Consider the following 25,466-nt stretch of genomic DNA (forward strand, 5'->3'; position numbering starts at 1 on the left):
TTTAATTACCAATCCAAGCAGGGAGGTAGGTTGTGGGTACACAATTTTTCTGCTCTTTGATGCAAGCAAAATATTGGAATTTGGCAGTCTTGTAAATCAAATGATCTTTACTGGGGAAGCCCTGTTAGGGGATGATAAAAGAAGAATAGGCATGAGAGGGAGGCAGGAGTTGTCTCCAATGCCCTTGAACGGAATGGGTAGTATTCTGCACTACACAATGGTCCAACTCCAATCTGGCTATACATGTGCCTAAAATAAGTGGGCTGCATAAGTCAGACACAAATAGAATGTTCCTCTAGCTATATCTGTTTTGTTTTTTAGCAAAGCAATTTGGTGATAAATAATTTTAAAAACGCTGTGGTGGGTTAGTCTCAGTCAAAGAAGTAGAGTTTGTCCCCAAATTCAGGTGGTGCATCCAGAAGTTGGCCACATGTTCTAATACACTTGTGTCTTACCAATCGTCCTCATCCTCCTCCTCATCATCATCATCATCCTGTGTCATTTAAGGAACAGTGTAATTAACTGGTATCAGGTGTAGGTTCATTTGGATCATGGAACGTCTTGAGGCACGAAACTCGTCCTTCTCACTGTGACTGCAGCAGCTGCACTGAACACACGCTCATCAGACCCACTGGCAATCAGACAAATCAGATACTTATTTGCCAACCTAATGAGCTCTGGTCATTGGCATATCTTCCCACACCAATACACCAATAGGTTTTAATCCACATAGACCACTCTTGGGTAATCCTGATAGTCCTGGAACATCCTCTGAATGGTCACTGGTACTGATTCAGTGTGAAGCGGTACACATGTAGTCAGTGGCTTGACAACTGTGAACATGTCTGTCGTCAGGTAAAAAGTGTGAACAACACTCTGCTGCAAAGCTTGTCCGACCAATTGCAGCACATTGTGTTGGAAAGCTGGAGCAGCAGCTCTGGCAAAATAGGTGTTGCTGAGTACCTTCCATTTCAGGCAAATAGCTGCCAAAAACACTAAAGAACCCACTCCGGGGCATGGCTTCACCTGGCAGCAAGATGGCCGCAACCTGAGTGGGCTCTGCCGGCCGGGACTCACAATCTGTTAAAATCCATGCACTGAGGGGGCTTCTGCATCTGGCAAGCACTGCACGGCAGTCCTGAGGCAGACTTTGCTGTCTGGTGGTGCCAAAACATTTGCACCTGGCCTGGTAATGGCGAGAGAGATCACAGCAACCTGCCGCGAGGGACATCATCACCTGCGACCTACAAGGCCTCGGGATGAAAGAAGCGGGAAGGATACGAGATGAGCTGCAGACGATGCCTTGTGGGACTGTTGGTGAGAAGAGAGCCGCAACCACGATATCTGCAGGATCTCGGAAGCGGCACCTCGGGCCAACTCAAGCTGAAATGCACATTCTGCGTGGCCGCCAGGAGAGACACCAATAGCGGCAATTTGCGTGTGCGCAAGGCACAGCCAGTGAGGCAGCGGCCCTGAATCCAGCTGACACTGATACTGCAGCTCACACTGCAGGGAGCCCGTGAAGCCGCTGCGAGACAGATGAACCCCAGCCTGCCTAATACCCGCAGATGGGAGCAGCTGCGACTGGAGACCTCCGTGAATTGCCCCAGGCCGAGCGCCCCCATCGGTGGCCTGAGATCGCACCAGGATGGCTTGGAACACCAGGGACTCAGTACAGGGTGCACATACCTGCAACTCGGCCGGTGAGTCGGCTGCTCGGTGCACCACATGGACGGCTGGTGAAGTGAGTGGGCAATGACTCCGGTCCACAGTTGCTGGATTGGACCAACATCTGCTGCTGCAAACTGTAAGTGCGCCTGCTGCGACTTGGGATCTGCGACCCCTGGGGGCTTAATACCTACCAGATCAAATTGCCACTGTAGTGTGGACTGCCAGTGGTGGGGGGGCCCGGTCTGGCGCAACACACATGCTTCTGGGAGGTGCCTCGCGGGACTGCGCTTCCCTGAGCAGCTTGACGCTGGCACTGCGGGGGTCTCCACCAGCTCTGACCGAGGGTCCTGCGACTGCTCCAGTGCCTGGGAATGAGCCGTGAGGAGCGTCTGGCAAGACGGGCGCTTGGAAGGAAGACACGCTCTGTGGCTCTGGGCAGGGCAACTGTGCACCATAGACTTGGGGCTATAACACTGTACCAGTGGCACTACACCACACCTGTGACCATTGCGTGCCTCACCCCAGAGCCGTAAAATTACACGTAAAGGCGAAGGCCACACTGGTCCATCACTGTGTGGAGCATGAAAATGGGCAAACCCGATGCCAAAAAAGCTAAACTCATGTTCGAGGGGTGCCACCAGGCCAGACAGGGCGACCCTGCCCAGCCCTCAGATGACTTGCCACTGCAGATGGCAACTATGGTGCCGCAGGATGAGGATATCCGCTCTCTGTTAAAAGACGTAAAGTCCAGCTTGAAAACAATTGATTCTAAATTGGACTTCCTCACCGCCCGCCTAGACCAGGTCAAAAGCAGGGTTGATGCACATGATGACCGCCTAGAACACTCAGAGACTCGAACATCAGATCTTGAAGATGTCAGAACACTACAGATGATAAGAAAAAGCTATTTAAGATGAATAAACTACTGGTACTTATAAAAGCTAAAAATGAGGACCTGGAATCCCGCTCTCAAAGAAATAACCTCTGTATAATGGAAATTCCGGAGTCAACGAACATTGCCAAGATGGAGGACTTTGTGGAGAAATTGCTGCGTGAACTCTTTGGAGCCGAGCTCCAGACGGTATTCATAGTAGAGAGGGCACATTGCACGCTTTGACCGTGACAGCCTCAGGGGCCCCAGCTTGACCAATAATTGCCTGGATTCTGGACCACCGGGACCGGGACACGATCCTTTGTAAAGCATGGGAATGCAGGGAGGTACAGTACAAGGGCAACACACTCTACTTCTACCCAGACTTCACCATGGAGGTACAATCCGCCAGACGTGAATTCCAGCCTATCAAGCGTGTGCTCCAACAACTGAGGATATTGTATGGCCTTCTCTACCCGGCTAAACTGCGAGTATCACTTGATGGCACCTCAACGTTTTTCACAGACCCCGCAGTGGCTCTAAAGTAAGCTAAACAGATCTCCGAAAGCAAGTGACCCTTGTCCAAGTCCAACCGACCGGCGAAAGAGGACTACACCAGTGACAATGACTAACCACGCGGCGGGAAGCATGCTGCCTTTATCCCATTGCCTAAGTTGGACCCTGAAATGAGACGGCAGCCCCGCTCGGAGGGACAACAGCTACTGGTATAGGTAACATTCACACTAGTAATGTACTTTACTGAAGGACCAAGTCCCCTGCACTACTCCCAGCCCCCTGTCTCTCAGACAGGGCAGTTCTCTGGTGTTTCTATGCCCCAAGGGGATAAATTCCCAAGTCTGTTATGTTCTAGGCTCAAAAGGGTTATTTAGGGCGGGTTGGGACTGTTATCTCAACCTGATTGGGGGGGTTGGAGTGAGTGGCTGGGGACACACACAAAGGGTTGTTTTCACTGTTATGTTAGGTTGGGATGAGTGGGGGGACTGTTTACGAAATGCCATTCATGAAGCAATATGGATCTGGGAAAATTCACTTGACCTACGGTACACACTCAAATACTGGGAGGGAGATGAGACACCACAGGTGCTGGCCAGATGCAACATAGACGAGACACTACTGACACTTATACTGTATTCCAACTGACATGGCGGGTGTAACTTGCTTAAACTGGAATGTCATGGCTTAAATGACTACCGAAAGTCCCGTCATGTACACTCATATTTAATGCGCCACAAGATCGACATTTGCCTACTACAGGAAACTCACCTGACCAAGAACACACTGATTAGACTGCGGAGCCAATGTTGGGGCGAAATACACTCTACTACATACTCGAGCTATGGGGTGGGGTTCTCAATTCTATTTAGAAAGTTGTTATCATGGCAAACCACTGGTTCCAACTCAGACAAAGACGGCCGATATGCCATTGCCACTGGCACACTGAATAAGCGACCTATGACGGTGGTGGCCGTGTACGGCCCCAATGTAGACAACCCAAACTTTTTCATGACTGTCTGGAGATGAGTATCTAACACGGGGACAAGGATGATAATATGGGGCAGAGACTTCACTGCAGTGCTGGATGAGACAATAGACCGTTCTGGGGCACGCGAACAGCATCCCTGCGTGGCTGGTGCACTAGCCACATTAATGGCAGACAACAACCTCAGAGAAGCATGGCAACATTTACATCCCAATACCCGGGAGGGCACATGTCTCTCCTCCTACCATAATACATGGTCCCAGCTCGAGTATTGGCTTATCACAGGAGACGCCTTGGCTCATGCAACCAGCTCCTCACACCTTTCGCACAAATTGTCTGATCACGCTCCAGTAGTCCTGGTACTTCAGCTTTCCCAGACTGTACCCCGAGCCTTTACATGGCATCTCTCCCCGAGCGCGTTACGAGATTCAGCTTTTAGAGAAGAGATCCGGGCAGCCACAACAGAATACTTTGCGCACAACGTCTGAACTGTAGAATCGGCATCCACGCTGTGGGAGGCATTCAAGGTGAATCGTGGTACCTACATTGCAAAACAAGCTGGAGTGCTGCGGGTGCTGTGTGGCACGCTGACCAAACTAGAGGGTGAGATTCGGACACTAGAGGAAAAGTAATACAGGCCCACAGACCCGGCCATACTAAGGAATATCAGAGAGACACTCTCCTTCTTCAAAGAGGAGGCAGGGCGGGAAATACTATGCCTTTGCAAGGAGGAACGGGCACGGAAATATGGCAAAGGGGACCGCCCAAGCAAGACACTGGCTTGCTTGCTTTCCAAGCCGTGGGCTGCCACCTATGTGTCCGAATTAAAAAATGCAGATGACCAATTAATACAGCACCGTCACAGCTGCCCGCAGTAAAGTCAATTTATATGCCCAACTTTACACAGACGGCTTGGAAAAAGAACCGGAGTGCCTTTTTTGACATCATCCAATTGCTATTGCTAGATAAGGGACACAGGGACTACTTGGATATACCGATTACACTGCAAGAGATAGAGCAGGATAAAGCCAGCATGCCTCACTGAATTGTATCATGAGCCACTCATGATTGGGAGACTCCCTCCCTCGTTGCGCGAGGCAGTAATCGTAACCATCCTAAAACCAGATAAGCCACCGGAGCTTTGTGATTCCTATTGTCCGCTTTCCCTCATTAATGTCGACAACAGGACACATGCGAAAGTCCTGGCAAATCGCCCACCCCTGCTATTACCACTGATCACACGACCTGGCCAATCAAGTTTTATCTCTGGGCGTGCGACCTCCCACAACCTCCGCACCATTTTTGCAGTCATGCACCATATACATCCAGACCTCCCGGCGATGGCAGCCCTACTGGACGCCACTAAAGCCTTTGACACACTAGAGTGGCACTTCCTCTTCCCCCTGCTACAAAGACTAGGGCTAAGCTGTGACATCATTCTGAAGATTCAGCTCCTACACACTCTCCGTATGGCATGCATTCGACTAAACAATACTTTATCTGAGCCAATAACCATTACCTGGGGCACCCAACAAGGAAGCTCACTCTCACTGATACTTTTCGCGATAGCAATGGAACCCCTTGCAGCTAGGCTGCAGTAGCACGACACAGAATTAGGTAATTGCTTTACTACGGGCGACATAATTGTTTCCATGTGTGCTGACAATGTGGCGCTATATGTCAAGAATCCAGACGTAAACTTCGAACCTGTAATCCGTGAAGTGATAAGATATGGCGGACTCTCTGGAATCCAGATAAACTGGTCCTCTTCTCGTTGACGGACTCCGCCACTCCTTACACAGGCAAATACCAGCTGAAGTGGGCGTCCGAACCAGTTAAATATCTCGCAATGTAGCTGAGTAGAGACCCAGATGAGCTATGGAAAGTGAACTATGGGTGCACCATGGAATGGCTGGTGGGTCGAATCTCACTTTGGACCAAATTGCCCCTCTCACAGGCCGTATAGCCAACTCAAAAATGGTGGTACTCCCTAAATTCTTGTCCTATTTGTAAACATTCCACTCCCACTCACTACACACTTTTTTAAACGACTGAGGTCAAACCAGATCACACTCATTTGGGCGGGGTGACAAACAAGGGTGACATATGAAAAGCTCGCAATGCCACCAGCACAGGCAGGGCTGGGTGCCCCAGATATGCAACTATATGCGCTGTGTGCTCAGGCATATCTTTTATATCACTGGCTCCACCCAACCCCTTTCCAAACGAACCTAGTGATTGAGCATGGTCAGGTGGAACTGTGGCCGCTCAGAACTGCGATATTCCAGAAATACACGCCCCCCCTCAGAACAGAAATAGGCACAGTTGAATGCCTGCAATGGGCGTTGACCAGCCTCCGCAAAAGAGCAGGCCTTAGGACGATGTATGCACCAACCGCCCTGTGGCAGCTAACCCCGCATTCATCCAACTGCAAGATTGAGGTGCAGCCAGGTGTGCTGGAGCGCGAGGTATTAGGACATATGCCGATTTATATCCAGGGGGAGACTTTATTCCTAGCTTGTCAAACCCTGGCCCAGAGGCGCAGCCACTTTCAGATGCACTAATATATATGACCAAATCTGCTCTGCCTGCCGCGCAATACATGAGTCTTTCCCATCCCACCCCACCACATTTAAGGCACTAGAGCACATGTATGCAACCACTTCCCCGCATCAGCTCGAAATGCGCCTCTATGCCATAGCGCAGGCGGAGCACACTGCTGACACCATGAGGGCTGGAGTGGCTTGGGAGGGAGACCTACATTCGGACATACCTTAACCACATTGAGCATACTGCTGCAAAGAGATAGAAAACCTACCATCCAACTACAGGCTACGCCTGAAACATTTTAACTACCTACACAGGACATACAGGACACCAGCACAGTTACATAAGATTGGTTTAAGAGACAGCCCGCACTGTGTGCGATGCCAAGCCCCTGAGGCTACTTTCCTCCACTTAGCCGGGCTCTGCCCCAAAGTGGCAAACTTCTGGTCCGACATATGCAAAGCACTGAGAGATATTGTGGGGACGCAAATCCATTTAGATCCTTTGACTTGCATACTGGGTCATGTGGAAACCGCCCCGAGACCACACCGCAGACGAGCGGCGCTACTACTGCTACTGGCAATGCACTGGGGCTGGCACTGCACCGACTACACAAGCCTGGATGGTAGATGCCACATACTGTCAGGAACAGTTCTCGGTTTACTGGGACTTGATGCCCCCTCGGGCGAGACCCAAGAACATTTGGGAACCCTTTGTAACTCACCTGAGAAGTTTATCTGGGGAGGAATAAGTACGCCCGGCGAGCCCCCCACGAACACTAGTTTGCTCCACGTGGGTCACTACTGCTGCACCATGACTCCAATCAGAAGGAGATAAGACTGTTGTCAATGCTTGATACAGATGTAACAGCCACTGTTAACTATCACTCTAGAAAAGACCTCTCCTTACGCAACTGCTGGACAACCAGAATACAATGCATTCTGTAACCAAGGGGAAAGTACACTGTATACCTATGAATGGTGATGTTTCTTTGTGGGTGATGTTTTTTTTCAGTTTGAAAATCAATAAACACAACATTAAAAAAACAACCCACTCCTTCCATTAAAAAAAGGGAGGAAGTCCAGCGCTAACGATTTAGCCAGCCTATTGTTTAAATTTGCCTTTGGGTGGTTGCATTTGCAGATCCTCTTCTGCCTAAACATGCCCATAATATTAGTTTGGATTTTTTTATTTTGTGGTGTCGCTTATGCAGGTAACGTTCGGAGAGAACCAGAAGGTGGTAGACTCAATGTGCATCTTGGACCAGTCACTGCATGCTGTTGCTCTGGTGTCTCCAGCTGATTCTTGTGCCATTGTCTTGTTGCTGAGGTGGGTGAAAGAGCTGATTTTCATAAAGAGAAGTTCACCCTCTTCTTCCTCATTACATTCACCTCTAACTGTGATCAAAGCTGATTTCCCTCTCCCATCACCAACACCACCTGAACCAATTTTTTTAAGGCGAGCCTCCCACCTGATTGTGTGGTGTTTTTTCATATGGGTCGTTTGGCTTCCAGTACCCTAATAAACAAGGCTTCCCTCTACAAATACTTGTGTGAATAATGGAGCAAATCGCAATGTTATCCTCCTGCTTGCTAATCCCAAACTGAAGAGGTGAACTTTTTCAGTAGGGAGGTGAACGTTTTCAGTGGGCCACTGGTGCCACTGCCAATGCCAATGCCAGAAGAACTGAAGATAGGCGGGTGTGTCGATGATTGACTCTTTACAGTGCATATGTCTACTGAGCTGGTGGAGGATGCAGGTCTCAGTGGGGGCCTTGCAAATATGGGAGCTGGCATTGATGATAGTGCCACATTCCTTGGAGTAGGTTAAATAGGAGGGATAATGTTGGTCTCCTGTAGGCTAGCTTCCACAATGACTGGCAGGTTGTCATCCTCAACCATTTCCACAATAGTAAGGCTTCCAGGAACTTTGCTTTTCCTGAGCCTCTCCTGGCATGTCTTAGACTGAGCCGGGGTCCAATCGAGTCCAGATCATAAGAAGGGGGGGCTTGGAGAATCTAGTGCAATACTCTTCTTTTTTCTTGCTGAAGATCTGGAAGCCAATGGCTCTAATACAGGTGGTTCTTCATGCTCAGCAGGAAGCTCTAGTTCCTATTCTTCTCCTACTTCAGGAAGATCTACTATTACTGGCTGCGGCTGTTGTCCACTCAGCTCAGTTACCTGCAACAATTGATTACTATTTTGCTAAAGATACAACTCCAAGTCAATGTCACTGTTCATCGGCGTTTCCATGATTGCAGTAGCTGCTTCGGTGAGAAACAAGGGCTTGGGCTTAGGTTCTGATGGTGCCGTTGATGCTGCTCCCAGCTTGCTTGCCGGAGACCAGTGCGGCAGGCACAAGTTTGCCGAAAAAGGTTCTGGTAGGCAAGTCAGTGGTAGAAAGCTGTTTCTTCTCACTGGACACTTTCTTGACAGCATCTTTCTTTGGGGCCATCTTGAAACTGTCAGTTGGTAGTGGCACTTAGCTGCACAAACAGAAGAGGTATGAGGACTAACTTCACATGTTGTCTGGGTACCTCACTTTTGTACCGGCCTTCTGACTGGCAGTACTCTGGCTAATGTCTCTTGTGCACCTAAAAGCAATCAGGCAAGAAAAACATTTAGGGAAATGTGGTATTGTTGAAGTTTGAATTAATTATACCACTAAAGAGAGAGTCGGAGAAGAAAATGCAACCAACACAAAAGAAATAGTTTGCCTATACCCATTAACGGAGCAAGCAGATTGTGATAGGATCTGAAAGTTATAGTGCAGTAGTTCAGGAATGGTCTAAGGGAAGGCCATCCTTAATGGAAGAGGATGCCTCACACACAGTATTGTGTCATGCTTCATAATAGGCATCCTCTCCCCACCCTGGAGCAGATGGTGCTACCAGGGTGGGCTCAACCTTCGCAAGGACTTGGTGAAAGGAGGGAGTTCTTACATAAAACTTCCAGGACAAAATCGGGTTCCAGTTCTGATAAAAATACCATGAGGTACCTTAGTTTTCACCTTTATTAGTGAAGACCTCAGATACAATAAAAGCAAATACGTCGATGGAGACTAAAGAGCATAATGTCTCTTAGTCCATCTTCTAATGAGCCAGCATGTTTCTGCCCACACACAGAGCCTAAATGGTCTGAGGCATTCGTCAGGGCTGTCAGATCTCTAGGAAATCACAACAGGGTGTTCCCTACATCTATAGCATGCTAAAGTGGGGGAGTTCTACTAAGGTAAGCCCAAGTATATCCTACCTGGGATATTTTTATACTCAAATCGTCAAGAACCCTAGATTTTAGGGATAACTGGAGTCTCGGTCAAAGGAGGGGTGGTGGCTTCTGTAGTCACACTGGAGCACCTATGTCCTTCTGCTCCTCTACCCCCCCCCCCCCCGGTTGGTGTTTGAATCAATACAGACAAGGACAATATAATTTAGTGTGATTACTTGAGTTATTACCCTACATAATTATCAACAATAGTTTGTCCATTCCAAAGTCAAACCACACCATCATAGCATAAATATTTAATTTCCAATTATCACAAAAAACATGCAGATGTAAATGTTTGCGTCTTGTGTATCTAAGCCAGGGATACACCTGTGGCAGTCAGGGAGGTGGAGGGGAAAATGGAATAATCCTTAAAAAAATAATAATGGTGTGTGTGCATCTATGGCATGCAGGGGGTCCAGGTGAAAATTGAATATTACTTGAAGGCTGTTATGTGGCTGTGTGCCTGCAGCAGGCAGCAGGTCGATGGGTAGATAGATGGTGGGAAAATGTAAAAAAATCTAAATGAAAACAAATGTAAACATTTTTTAAACAAATTACATTAATTAAAAAAGATACAAAATTAAAAAATAATTAAATGAAAATTAACAAAAAATTAAAAAATTTTAAAAATAAAAAATAAATTACAAAAAAATAATTGCATAGTAATCATACTATACATATAATACAACAGTCATCAAAAATTATTAAAAATTGGGCAAAAAAAGGCATAGCTCTCTCCTATCAATCTCACAAGAAAATTGCTTTGAATGAAAACTGGAAAAAAGTAAACCAAGGGTGGGTGTACAAAATGGCAGCCCGCAACATAGTCAACCAACAACAACCAGCATGGAGGCATGGACACAACGAAGAGCACATGTAGGCCTATGGCCAAAGCACACTAGATGGCTACACGAAATGGCTACCGTCCACATGGTCAAACAGCAAACATCCAGCAACGAGGTATGGCCACAACTAAGAACACATGCAGGCCTGTGCCAAAAGCACGCTGGCTGGCTACATAAAATGTCCACCAGCCACATGGTCAAAACCACCATCAAGGAGGCATGGTTAAAACGAAGAACTCATGCAGACCAGTGCCAAAAGCACACTGGCTGCCTACACAAATTGACCAACGGCCACATGGTCAAACAACAAAAACCAGAAAGGAGGTATGGCCACAACAAAGAACAAATGCAGGCTGATGGCAAAAGTAGTAAAGCACACTAGTTTACTGGGGCTACACAATATGGACACAGGCTGCATAGTCAAACAACAACAACACCGTGCAAGAAGGCATGGCCACAAAAAAGAACACATGAAGGCCTATGGCAAAAGCAGCAAAGTACACTGGCTAGCTAGGGCTACACAAAATGGCCACCAGCCACATTGTCAAACAACAACAATCAGCAAGGAGGCACGGCAACAACAACAAAAACACATGCTGGCCTTTGGCAAAAAGACCCTGGCTGGCTACATAAAATGGCCATTGGACACAGGGTCAAACAACAAGCAAGAAGACTTGAAAAACTAAGAACACATGCAGGCCTATGGACACCGACTGCATAAAATGATCCCTGGCCACATGTCATGGAGAACAAAAACAAATGGTGACCTATGACAAACACGTTCACTGGCCCGGAAATGGAGGCATAGTAACACTGAAAAAAGCACTACAATTATTCAGCAATGCCAAAAATGAAAATTAACTGTGCTGTAAAAAATGTACAACATCACACATCCTCCCAAGGCATCAAATAATACCCCACCTATGCACTTTTTGCAGAAAAAATTTCAAATACTCCTAAAAACATTTTTTATTTAAACCAATGCTATACCTGCCCTAAATGATTAAACAACATATACCACAGAAACAGTTGTTTCATGCACCCATGACTAATACTGGGCCTACTGACTGGATGGCCCGTTGGTAAACTAGGTTGCATAGTAAAATGAATGAATATATTGTAAATGTATTAAAAAACATGAAATAAATGTACTGAACTGTGCAACATTGTTCCTCTACCAAAGATTAAAAATTAAGAGCAAAAAAATAACTCGGCCCCTACTAAAAGTGCAGGCCACTTACCACAATAAATGATAAAAATCAGATAAAAGCACAAATAAATACTTGTGCATGCCCTCTATCAAACACACAACACCATTATACAACAGTTTTTGAACTTACCTGTGATATCACAAAAATTTCTTTAAACCTAGTTCTATGTATGCAGCAAACAACAAGAATGATCCTTCCAGCTCCAAATTCAAATGAAAGTGACCAGGAGATAGACAAAGCACTAGAAGGAGCCTGCTGAACTGGAAGAGGAATTTGGGGTCTCTGGAGGACTTCCTTTTTGTGGAAACTAAAAGCAAAATAAGAAACAGCTTCTTGCACTAAAAAACAGCTTGAACGGTCCGCTGGAGTAGATTATCAAGTCAAAAATGTGTTTGAGGAGATTTGGCTGATTCTCAAGAAAACAATCTGCTTGAGGTGCAGGTGTGGTCACTCACACTTGTCAGCATCAAAAATAAAGGTGCTGCTGCAGCTGGAAGATAATATCAGCCACTAAATTCTGCATGCACCAAGTAGCGGTAGGCAAGTCTTGTGCCTTACACCAGCGTGCACCAAAACAGGTCTCTCGTAGGAACAGAAAGATAAATTCCACCATGTGCCGGATGGTGGAACTTAGAAGGAACTCTGCTCTACACAGAGTGCAGAGTTCCTGAAATCTGCAAAGTCTGCAAAAGGAGTGAATTTTCAAACATTGATTTGGTCATTTATGATTTTCCCCCAAACATTTATATTCCAATGTTTGCACCTTTAAAAGTTTAAGGGAACACAGGGTTGGATCTGGCTACCTTGACAACTCTCAAAGTGGTGGAGATGAAGGCACTATGAAAAGAAAAACGTTAAAGCTGGTCAAAAATGTCAAGCGGACACATTTTGAAAAGGCTCTCATGGTCTGGGAGAAGGCTCACCAAGCACAGATCCCCTCTGAGGGAAAGGCAACTCCAGAGGATGAATGAGGTAACAACCTGTTCCAACATGATTGCACCATCCAGGGCTGTAAGGGAAATTGGCTCTCCCAGCACAAACCCTTGTTAACTGGCACTCCGCTGGCTGGAGTTCATCCTGGTCTTTGTCGTTCATGCCATCGGGTATCCAGAGGTCAATCCTCTGAGGATGGTGACTGTGCCTGCAGTGGCCACAGCAAGGATGGGAACATTTACCCAAATGGGCTTTACTAGGAAGGTTGTGTTTGACTGAGTTACCAACTTCGTGTCTGCCTACATCAAGTTCATGTGGGAAGAGTGTGGGGTATACTACAAGATCTCCACACCAAGCCACTATCAAACAAGTGGGCTTGTTGAAAAGTTCAAAAAGACCTTGAAGGGCATGATTAAGGGCCTACCAGAACCCATGATGTGTAATCGGGACCTCCTCTTGCCATGCCTTCTTTTTACACATAGGGAAGTGCCTCACTAAGGAGTGGAGTTCAGTCCTTTCGAGCTACTGTTAGGCCACCCTGTGCATGGACCTGTTGGTTTTGTCAAGGAGGGAAGGGTGCAATCTCCTGAGAAATCTCCTTGTGATTTAGTGAGCTACATGAATGCATTCAGGTCTCAGGTGAAGCGCTTCTGGAAAGAAGCCACTGATAACCTGGAAGCCAGCCAGAAAGTAATAAAGCACTGGTACGACTATTAAGCTACTCTGGTCGAGTTCCAACTAGGCCAAAATTGAGGGTATTAAGCCTGTGGAACCTAGGCCTCAAAGTACCGATGGACTGGGCACTATGAAGTGAAAGAGAGGAAGGGGGCGGGTCACCTACTTGGTATGCATCAAGACATTCAGGAATTCCTTAGGGGACATGAATGTAACCCACCTCAAACTTCACTTTGAGAGGTCCGAAGTAATAATTTTCCTTGTGGCAGATGATGGTGTGAAGGATGAAATTGAGTCTATTCATGCACTCCTCTCTTCCAAGGAGAAAGATGGGTCAGTGAAAGGAGTTATCCTCTTCCCTACCCTGACTTCAGAGCAACAAAAGGATTGTTGCCTCTTGCTGGGGCAGTTTTCCTCTCTTTTCTCACTCACCCCAAAGCTTACCGATTGGTGTACACATTATATCGATACAAGGGATAGCATGTCTGTCAAAACATAAGTTGCATGCTGTCTGACAAAAGTCAGAGCCAGCATCAAGGAGAAGGCCTCATTGATATTGGAGGTAGGAGTGATGGAGCTCTCTAATACCCCTTGGTTCGGTCCAGAGGTTCTGGTACTCAAGGCAGCCCCACCGGGTGCCATAGTAGAAATCCAAATCTGTGTGGATTACAGAGGGTTCAACTCAGTCATCAAGACTGATGCTCACCTCATCCCTCGAGCTGATGAGCTCATTGACCACTTGCCAGCAGTCAAGTTCCTGAGTACATTCAATTTTACAACAGAGTACGGAAAGAATGACTTAACGATGGGGACTAAGGAGGGTTCTACATTCTATACCCCAGAGGGCTACTTTCATTTTAAAGTGATGTTCTTTGGGTTAAAGACTGCTCCTGCAACCTTCTGATCAACCATACCCTGGCCGGGTTGGGGGATTCAGTACTGTTTACTCAGACAAAATTGTTGTCTTAAGCTCTAGCTGATATATCCACCTGCACCACCGTTGAGCAGTGCTTTTGGCCCTGCAGAGGGCAGGCCTGACTATCAGGACAAGTAAGTGCCAGTATTGCAGGGTTCTGTTGTGTACTTAAGTCACCAAGTCAGTGGGTGCAAGTTGTAGTACCTCCAGCCCAAGATACATATCACATTGGCTTGGGAACCTCCAAGACCCAGACAGAGGTGAGAGCCTACTTGGGCCAGACTGGTTATTACAGGACATTTGTCAAGGGATATAGAACCATGGTTGCCCCTTTGAAAGAGCAGTCCAAGAAGGTGATAAGGACAGAAGCATTGCAAAAATCTTTTGATACCCTGAAGCAAGTCATGTTCAGAGTACCAGTGATCAAGGCGTCCAACCTCTCAAAAGAGTTTGTAGTGCAAATAGATGGTTTAGAGCATGGGCATGGGGCTGAGCATCCATAGATAAATGATGAAGGCCTGGACCAACATGTAGCGTTGATCAACAGGAGGCTACTTCGCAGGGGACAGAAAAGGAGTGCTACAGAAAGGAACCCCTTGCAGCAGTCTCTGCAGAGGCTGGGAGGAAGAAGTTGAGACTATATTTGTTTGGGACAGAGAACCCATTTTTTGTATGTGTTTTTTGAGTGTACTACTTTCTGGCTTCCTTTCCGCTTTAGTTCCAATCTGTACATTCAATGCAATTTGGAAACTTGACACCTATATGTAACTACACTAGTGAGAAGAGTTCTCTATATCTAAATAAGAAGTGGAGTAAAATATCCAACAGTTATTGGCATTGAGAGGTACGGAAGTATTACGTAGCTTCCTTAAAATAGTTGACCATCTATGGTATGATGGGTCCCCATGCCTTGTTTTCTACTTGTATGAAAGTTGACATTTTTCCGCTCAAACCAACTGCGCTTTTCTGCCAATGTCCTAGGTCACATGACTGCAAATTGCTCTCTCATTAAGGCTGTGTATAGCTTCCAGCCATTGAGACAAAAAATATCTAGGGGTGAGCTTCTATCTGCTAGAATGGCTAAGTAGGGGTTGAGACATTCACATCCTCTCATCAGAACACGCTTGGACCTGTGGAAGCTTCAGAAGAAGGCAATGCCTTGCCGCCAGAAGGACTGTCTTGCTGCCTTTCTGCGTGAAGAAGGAAGATTGGACCTGCTGTCAGTTGGCTGACCTCCTGTTTGAGCTACATGGACACAACAAGTTTCCAGAGGCCTCCCTGCAGCTGCCATCTAACCAGCACCAACCAGACCTGCCAGACCTGACTGAGCCCTGCTGCTGGCCTCTTTTACAGAGAGTCCTGATCCCCAAAAGGTCCCCGCCAGGTCATAGTCACTTGATGGTATCAGTGTGAAATCCTGCCCAAGAAAAGGAGAAAGTCTTGAAGCGACCTTTAGGCTCTAAGAATCGACTGCCCGTGGTGACAGCCAATGAGAAGCTATAGTTGGACCAGCTCTACTTACCGACAGTGAATGTAGACCACTACTGGCAACACAAGACCTGTACTTCTCCCCATCAGCAAATGTCCATGACTATCAACTAACGTGAAGCTCCAGCAACTACTGCCTTTTCACAATACAGCAACTACTGTCCACGATACCTGACCTGCTCCTCGCGCCAACAGTCTCCCCGTGGCACTCACCAATGTGAAAGGCACCATTCATACTAGACTTGAGATGATAACTCTTCAGAGGGACTAATTTGGTCCCTGTAACCCACCCACATTCCATCATGGTCAGCCTGAACTTGCGCCTGTCTTGTGCGACCAAATAACCATGGGTGACGCTTTGTGCTTCTTGGTGCTATTATCACATGAAACTTTAAAAGCTCATATCTCGAGTTCTACTGATTGAATTTCTGGTTTTTCAGTGTTCATGTATTAAATTTTACACTATTCTTTTTAAATGGTTTGGGATTTTTCTTGTGTTGGGTTTTTGCTTTATTACTAGTGCTGCATTACAACTTTACACATTACCTCTAAGATATGTCTGAGTGCTTTTGTACCAAACTAACAGAGGGTTAAGCACAGGTTAATTTAGTGGCTTTTGTGGTTCACCCCGACAAGGACTGAGGGCCTCATTTATGAAAAGTGACGCATCACTGCGTGAAAACAGTGAAGCGTCACTTTTCACTGCGCCCTCCCTGCGACTCCAATCATGCGTCATATTTACAGTATGACGCATCATGTCGCAAGGAGTCACAGATACGTCAGTATTTCTGACGTATCTGTAGGCGCAAAAGTGACGCATTGCTGGAGTGTGTCACAAAAGTAACGCAACTCCAGCAATGCGTCCTTTTACATGGGGCAAGCCCCATGTGAAAGGGCCTGCGTCAGTTTTACGCCTGCTGTGACGCATTTGCACCCTAGAGGTGGCACAGTGAAATCTCGTAGATATTCCACTGCATTACTTCTACGATGCTTACTTACGTGGGAATGCCCACCCTGCATACATTATACCTGACGCAGGTATAATGTAGCGCAGGGGTTTACAAAGTGACGCATCTAAGTAGATGCGTCACTTTGTAAATATGGTGCAACAAGCTCCAGTTTTTACGCCGCTGATGCGTCACAAAAAGTGATGCACCGGCGGCGCAAAAGTGACGCAAGGACTCCTAAATGAGCCCCTGAGTTTGTTATTTGAGCAGAGTTTCTACCCCTCTGAACTAATAACCCATTTTCTCATTGTAGCACAATGAGTACTGTAGCTCACTAGAAGTATTTAATTTACAGACCCTTGGTACATGCATAAAGCAAGGATGTATAAGTAATTGAAATGTGCCAATCAAATGCATGCCAATTTCAGAACATTTTCAGGGTGAGCAGAGCACTTTTCTATTGGTTAGCAGGAGTAAAGTGTACAGATTCCTAAAACCATCAAAAACAGTTCAGACAAATTCTGGGGGAATACCACGCAATGGATGGTCATTTCCAACAGGCATGATATGGCAGTAGTAGCTCTTAAAAAATGCGACTTTAGTGGTGAACTATACTGAGCCAAACCTGACAGTGGTAAGTCAACATGTCTTTGACTTTCTGTGGGTGCAGAAATATGACCTTAAGGGTTAGACAAAAGTTGTATAATTTGACTAGCAGAAACAGTGAAAGTCAAAAGTGTTATACAAAGAGCAGATACATAGGCCTTATCCTCTTTACACTGGAATCGCTAAACCAAGCAAGAATTGACAGGTATGCTTGGCATGGTATCTGTACCATTTCCAAGATGGTAACCACTTCTAGGAGACTTCCAGAACCCCTACATGTAATCCTACTCGCATAAAACCGCCATTGCAAGAAAACAGGATGGATCAGCATTTCCTCCCAAACTTCCCAAAGTGTGACCCGTTGGTGCGTATTCAGTGAAGAAACGAATTTTGGTAGGATTGAGAGCAGTCAGATGAAATAAAGGGACCATGCCGCTGGAAAGCCATCAGGGATACAGGGAAACCATGACGACAGCACTGCGTTCTATACATGATTGTAGTTGCTTTTATATAGCACTCTTACCCCTGGTGAACTACTGAAATGTGTGTGTGCCCAGGCTGCACATTACTTCGCTGGTGTGCTTGGATGGAAAAGCTTGTCATGGGTACTGTTGATGCTGATGTAGGCCCTTTTGTGGTATGTCACCATGTATCTGCATGCTTTTGAAAATGTGTGAATGCACTGTGGCCTATGGGGGAGGTGGTTTGGGGTTGTGCATGCATGTCAGAGACTGGCAACAAGTGTGTAATGGCACTTAGGCAAGGGGACATAATAATAAAAGACACAGCTGTGCATGCATTAAACACCAACGAGTTTTGGATGGTTTGTATCATTCAATGTTAATGAGATAAGATGTGTGCTCTGATGGTTCCACCATCAAGTCACTGAGGAGCAACCATTATATAAGCACCCACGGCACATTCCAAAGACGTTTTCCCAGGTGTTGCAGGAAGAGATGCACAGTAGGATGCATTATACAGTCAGTCGAAACATATGCTCACTAGAGTCAAAGTGAAGTGACACAGAAGGAACTGTTATGGGACAGGCCCATTATATGTCTGAGGAGCCCACCAGGTGCAGCAGGGGACAATCCAGTAGAATGAGCATTATGAAATCAACCTTGAGAGTCCATACAGTAAAAGAAGGGAGCAATCTATAGGAATGGGTGTTATACCAGCAGCCATAGTATATGGACAGAACAGATGAGAAAACAATGTGAGCAGCCAAGGTATATGCCAGAGGAGTCCACTCATTGATTTGCCCGGACCAAACTACATGAATGGGCATTACTCAACCAGCAATGATATCTACTTTGATGTGTCCTCCCCGGACGTGTAAAGGGACAACCAATATGGAATCAGCCATACTACATTCCTGAGGAGACCATCCGGGTGCTGCATAATATGGATGCACTTGTGAGTTTGCCCAGGAACCATATTGCAGCCAGCCATTGCAATTGGTACACACAGGAGCAGCAGAGAAGCAGTTATAAACACAAACATGTTTAATGGTTTGGAGTGTGGCCCAGGAGTGGAAATGGATCGACCTATAGGAATGTGCTTTATACAACAAGTCATGCCACATGACAGGGGTTCTAAGAGGAACAACTCATATGATTTGGAATTATGTATATTTCTTACCAGCAAATATAGATGATAGCCACATCCTAACCTCTTACGTGCACCCGTCATTATGTTCCTCTGGTGAAAAAATCTGAAGAATTTTCTCTTTAGTGAGGACTTGAGGATAAAAGCTCCCTTGTGTCTTGAGTCGGATTTATTTTTTGTTTTGCTGTAACATGTCACGTGCACAGTGAGCTGACATCTCAGAAAAACAAATTGAAACCAAACCACGTTAATGGCTCAGTATACTTTCACTTTTGATGAGCGACATGGAGCATGATACAGAGCTGCCTATCCCTGGTGGATCGTTGCTTGGGGATCAGAGTAGTGATAACAACCCACAAGACACCACCGATTATTGTTTGGAGGGGGCAGTCCCCTGGGCGTGGGCCAGTGCTCTCGCCAGACATTGTGGTCTTTCTGTCCCCAGGGGCAGCATAGGGTGTGTTTACCCTAACTACACCCCCCCAGCTGAGGCATAAAGCCTACTAGACACCAAGAAAAAAAAATCAGGCCTTTCCCCCACCCCATTATTGGAGCTCCAGCCTTTCTGCTCCCCAAGGAAGTATAGGGGCATTTACCCCAGGTTGCCCTCAAGGGAAACAGGGAAACAAAAGATCACTAGACACAAGAGAAAACAACAGCCACAACAAGTGGTGGGGTTGGCACCATGCCATCTCCTCTGGTTGTGTCTCCCTACCCAGAAAAGACCCAACAGTCTTTCTGCCCCCCTCAGTGGCAGATTGGGAATTTAACCTCAATCCAAACTTCCCCCTGGGATGGAAGGGGGTTGTGTGAAAGCCTACTAGTTACAAGGGGAAAAAATGGTCAGAGATAAAGAATGGGTGCAGGTTGCCACCCAGGCATCGGCCCACACCTCATCCCACAATGGCCCCAAGAGTTCTTCTGCCTTCTTGGGGATGGGTTAGGGGAGTGTACCCCGAGTATGTCCCCCCACTTGTGCAGGGGGCAGAAAGCCCACTAGACACCAGAGAAAAATAGACGAAAGAGAGGAGATGGTGGTTACACACCCAGGCATTGGCCCACTATCAATCTGCTTTCAGGAAAGGCAGAAAGCCCACTACACACCAGGGATATATGTTTTTGCTTTTCGGAAAACAAATATGGGGTGGGGTGGACTGCCCCGGCATTGAGCTTATATCCCACCCGAAAGCCCCAAAAGTCTTTCTGCCCACCCGGGGCCTACAACATCTCCAAGCATATGATAAGAGAAAGGATATTTGCATTTTTTTAGCATGCATTTGATATATGAGCCACTAGAGTTGGGGAAAATCCGAATTTCCTCTCACTTGTCACATGATCAGCTGCACTGTTTTGGCTCAGGGTCAGCAAGCAACCAGGAAACCCCACTAAACCCAGATTGTGAAAGCTAATCATTCAAGGAAGTTCACAGTGGTGTGACACTATTGACTTAGTATGGTACCTGGTTTGATCCGTTCTTGGCACCTAGCCATACAGGTAGGATCCAGTTTGCATCAGGAAAGGAATGGAAACGCTGGTTGGTAGGAATATTATGGATCCTCATAGATGCCATAAGATTCCATCACAGAAATGTGAGGACAATGTGTGATTTCAGCAAAAGGGTTGCAGGGCAAATGGAAATGGCTGCATTTAGTAGGTTTCCCCATGTGGTGGGCCGAGCCCAGAAACAATATACTGCATCTACCCACAGTGGCAAAGTGTTTATTTTTTTTTTAAATTGATTTTCTTAATACAGAACAACTACAAGCCACAGCAATGCATCCTGTCAATACGCTCAGTTCCCAATATGACCATGTGTCACATTAACATCAATGTACTTCTAGATGAACATCATGATACACAGGTAACATCCCTATATAATCCAGAAGCTCCCAGGTAATGGCAATGTCAATAGGCATACAAGTACCCTGAGGCAAAAGCCACCAAAATGTATGTTAAACACAATTTAAACAGTCGGACTGACATGCACAAAACTGTCGGTGGGCCCAATGCAACCCCGGTCGTGAGGCTCGTCGTCAGCAGTCGCAGCAGTTAGCAGGTAAGTAGTGTATAACTCCCAAAAGTTCTTTGGTCTGTTACGTGGAGGAAGTAGCTCACTATAAAGTTCAGTCTGCGTGCTACAATATGTCATGTTCTCGTTCCACCTCAAGATTGTCAGTAAAGGTCCTCTAAACCAATTAATCACAACCCTGCGTTTAGCCATCAGCAGCCCCATGTCTATCAAACGCCTCACCCCTATGGGTAGGGGTTTGGAGTATCCTAGCAATGCTAGCGCTGGGTCAAGTTCAAGAACTAGCTTTGTGATGTGACTCAATTCCTTAAACACCGCCGCCCAGAATGTCGAAATGCCTGGGAATCCCCAAGTCAAATGGAGGAAGTTAGCTACAGCGGTCACATGCACCACTATCCCGTAAGCCATATCTGTACAGCCTCTCTGGGGTGTAGTATACCCTGTTCAGGTATTTAAAAGGCACCAGCCGGTGTCGGCCGTTGAGAGAAATGTGTTTCATACTCGTGCAGCAATAGGTCCACATGTCATTATCTATAGATATCTCTGAATCACGCTGCCACGCCAAACGAGCCTTTGTATACTGGTGCGCTCTGTGTGTCATAGATATGCTATATAGTCTGGCACCCACACGTTTCGGGGTGCAGCACCTATAATGTACATAAAAGTTCTGGAGCTCAAGATATTCATCCCCTAGCAATTCTCTAAGCGCCAGCCTGGTTCTGTAAAATTGGAATCTGTTCAAGACGGTGGGATGGTGATCGACCCCTGACCCTCCTGGTAGGTCGCTCCCCCTCGGCACAGCTCCGCCTGTGAGCTCCTGCCCCAACTGCCGCTGCTAAGATCTCGCCCATAAGTGTGCTTCCTCCCTTTCTGTGCCCCGTTGTTTTGCTTCGGTGCCACTGTTTTTCCCCCCTTGCTGCCCTGTTTTTTGCCTTCTGTGCCACTGTTTTTTCCCCTTTGCTACCCCGTTTTTTGCCTTCTGTGCCACTGTTTTTTTCCCCTTTGCTGCCCCATTTTTTGCCTTCTGTGCCACTGTTTTTCCCCCTTTGCTGCCCCGTTTTTTGCCTTCTGTGCCACTGTTTTTTCCCCTTTGCTGCCCCATTGTTTGCCTTCTGTGCCACTGTTTTCCCCCTTTGCTGCCCCGTTTATGCCTTCTGTGCCACTGTTTTTTCCCCTTTGCTGCCCCGTTTTTTGCCTTCTGTGCCACTGTTTTTCCCCCCTTGCTGCCCCATTTTGCTTTCTGTGCCCTCGTCTCCCCCGCTGCTGTGCACCCTACGGCCCCACCCCCCTGACTGCCCACTGCCCATTCGCTGATCCCGCCTCCCGCCTCCCGCCTCCCAGCTGCTCCTCCCTCCCACCTCCCCATATATGCCGGACGCTGCGTGGTGAGGAGAGCGATCCCTGACCCTCCTGGTAGGTCGCTCCCCCTCTGCACAGCTCCGCCTGTGTGCTCCTGCCCCAACTGCCGCTGCTAAGATCTCGCCCGTAAGTATGCTTCCTCCGTTTCTGTGCCCTGTTGTTTTGCTTCTGTGCCACTGTTTTTCTCCCTTTGCTGCCCCGTTTTTTGCCTTCTGTGCCACTGTTTTTTCCCCTTTGCTGCCCGTTTTTTTGCCTTCTGTGCCACTGTTTTTTTTCCCTTTGCTGCCCCGTTTTTTCCCTTCTGTGCCACTGTTTTTCCCCCTTTGCTGCCCCGTTTTTTGTCTTCTGTGCCGCTGTTTTTTCCCCTTTGCAGCCCCGTTTTCTGCCTTCTGTGCCACAGTTTTTCCCCCTTTGCTGCCCCGTTTTTTGCCTTCTGTGCCACTGTTTTTTCCCCTTTGCTGCCCCGTTTTTTGCCTTCTGTGCCACTGTTTTTTCCCCTTTGCTGCTCCATTTTTTGCCTTCTGTGCCACAGTTTTTTCCCCTTTTCTGCCCCGTTTTTTGCCTTCTGTGCCACTGTTTTTCCCCTCTTGCTGCCCCATTTTGCTTTCTGTGCTCTCGTCTCCCCCAACGCTGTGCACCCTGCGGACCTGCCCCCCTGACTGCCCACTGCCCATTCGCTGATCACGCCTCCCAGCTGCTCATCCCTCCCACCTCCCCATATATGCCGGACGCTGCGTGGCCATGCCGCTGGCGCGCCGAAGGCGCGCCTAAGGAAAGTCCATTTGCGCTGTCCACGCCTGGTCCATGCCCAGCGCCAGGAACCCTGGCCCCCTCACACAACACGATGCCCGACTCCGCTACGACTCCAGCACCTTCCACGCACTCAACGCCGGGCGATCACGCACCTGCTGCCTGGCCGTCCCAAAGCGCACCCAAGGACCCTTCTCCTGCCGGAACTGCAGCTTCTCCAGCATCCGGCCAGCCAACCCGCCCAACATGGAAACCAATTTCCTCAGATGTATCCTGCTCAACACCTGCTCCGCCCGCAAACACGCCATCGAACTCAGGGACCTACTCGACTCCACCTCCCCAGATGTCGCCTTCCTGACGGAGACCTGGCTGATTCCCTCCTCGGCACCCGACATCGCCATAGCCATCCCGGAATGCTACAAGATCACCCGCAAGGACCACACCAACGGAACAGGAGATGGAATCACCATCGTCCACAGGAACACTCTCAAAATCTCGACACACGCCAACAACACCCTTAGCACCGCCGAACACCTGCACTTCCAGATCCACATCGACCCCAACACCACCCTCAGAGGCACCCTCATCTACAGACCCCCCGGACCCCGACCGCAGTTCAGAAACTCCATCACCGACTTCGTCAGCACACACGCCCTCACCTCCACGGACTACATCCTCCTCGGGGACCTGAACTTCCACCTCGAGAACAACAACGACCCCAACTCCTCCACCCTCGGCACCCTCGGACTCAGGCAACTCGTGACAGCACCCACACACTCCGCCGGCCACACACTTGACCCCATCTTCTCAGCTAGCACCCACGTCTTCTTTGACCGCACCACCAAACCAACCACCACTGCATCCACTTCACCTTCCGGAAACCCACCACACACCACCACACCCAGCAGATGCCTTGCCACAGCTGGTGCAAGATCACCGAGGACCAGCTAACCGCCGCCCTCACCCAGAGCCCACCCACAGACCCAACCAACTCCGACGCTGCAGCCCGCAACCTCAAACAATGGATCAATGACTGCTCCAACACCCTCACCCTGCTCAAGAAACCCCCCAACACCCACACCAGCAAGAGAGCCAGCTGGTTCACCGAAGACCTCCAGGCCTCCAAGTGAACCTACCGAAAACTAGAAAAAAACTGGACCCGTGAAAGAACACCGGAAAGCTACACAGCCCACAGGAACGCCACCCGCCGACATCACCAACTCATCAGATCCGCCAAAAGGTCTGCCTTCAGAGACCGCCTCAACAACAATGCACACAACAGCAAAGAGCTCTTCAGCATCGTGAAGGAACTCTCCAACCCCAGCTCCAACACCAATGACATCCCACCGACACAAGAACTGTGCGACTCGCTGGCCACCTTCTTTAATTGCAAGATCACAGATATCCACAACAGTTTCAACACTGTCACCACCCCGACAACAACCGACACCCCCGCTCCCACGACCACCACCCGCACCAACCACCTGCTCACCTGGACCAACACCAATGACGACGACACCATCAAGATCATGAACACCATCCACTCCGGATCCCCGGAAGACCCCTGCCCACACCACATCTTCAACAAAGCCAGTAGGACCATCACACCCCACCTTCGGAAAACCATTAACATCTCCTTCGAGACAGTGACCTCCCCGGAGAGCTGGAAGCACACAGAGACCAACGCCTTACTAAAGAAACCCAAGGCGGACCCCAAGGACCTCAAGAACTTCCGACCCATCTCCCTGCTCCCATTCCCGGCGCAGGTCATCAAAAAGGCCGTCAACAAACAACTGAACAGCTTCCTCAAAGGGAACAACATCCTAGACCCATCCCAGTCAGGGTTCCGCAGCAACCACAGCACCGAAACTGCCCTCATCGCCGCCACCGACGACATCAGGATCATGCTCGACAATGGAGAAATCGCGGCCCTGATCCTCCTGGACCTGTCAGCCACCTTCGACACAGTCTGCCACCGCACACTAAGAGCACGCCTCCATGACGCTGGAATCCAAGAGAAGGCCCTGGACTGGACCACCTCCTTCCTCTCCGGAAGAACCCAGAGCGTCCGCCTACCCCCCTTCTACTCCAAAGCCACCTAGATCATCTGCGGCGTACCCCAAGGCTCATCTCTCAGCCCAACGTTATTCAACGTCTACATGGCACCACTCACCCACGTCGCCCGACTACACGACCTAAACATCATCTCCTATGCTGACGACACCCAGCTGATCCTCTCGCTC

Source organism: Triturus cristatus, chromosome 6 (genome assembly GCF_964204655.1).
Source record: "Triturus cristatus chromosome 6, aTriCri1.1, whole genome shotgun sequence".
Classification (NCBI taxonomy): Eukaryota; Metazoa; Chordata; class Amphibia; order Caudata; family Salamandridae; genus Triturus; species Triturus cristatus.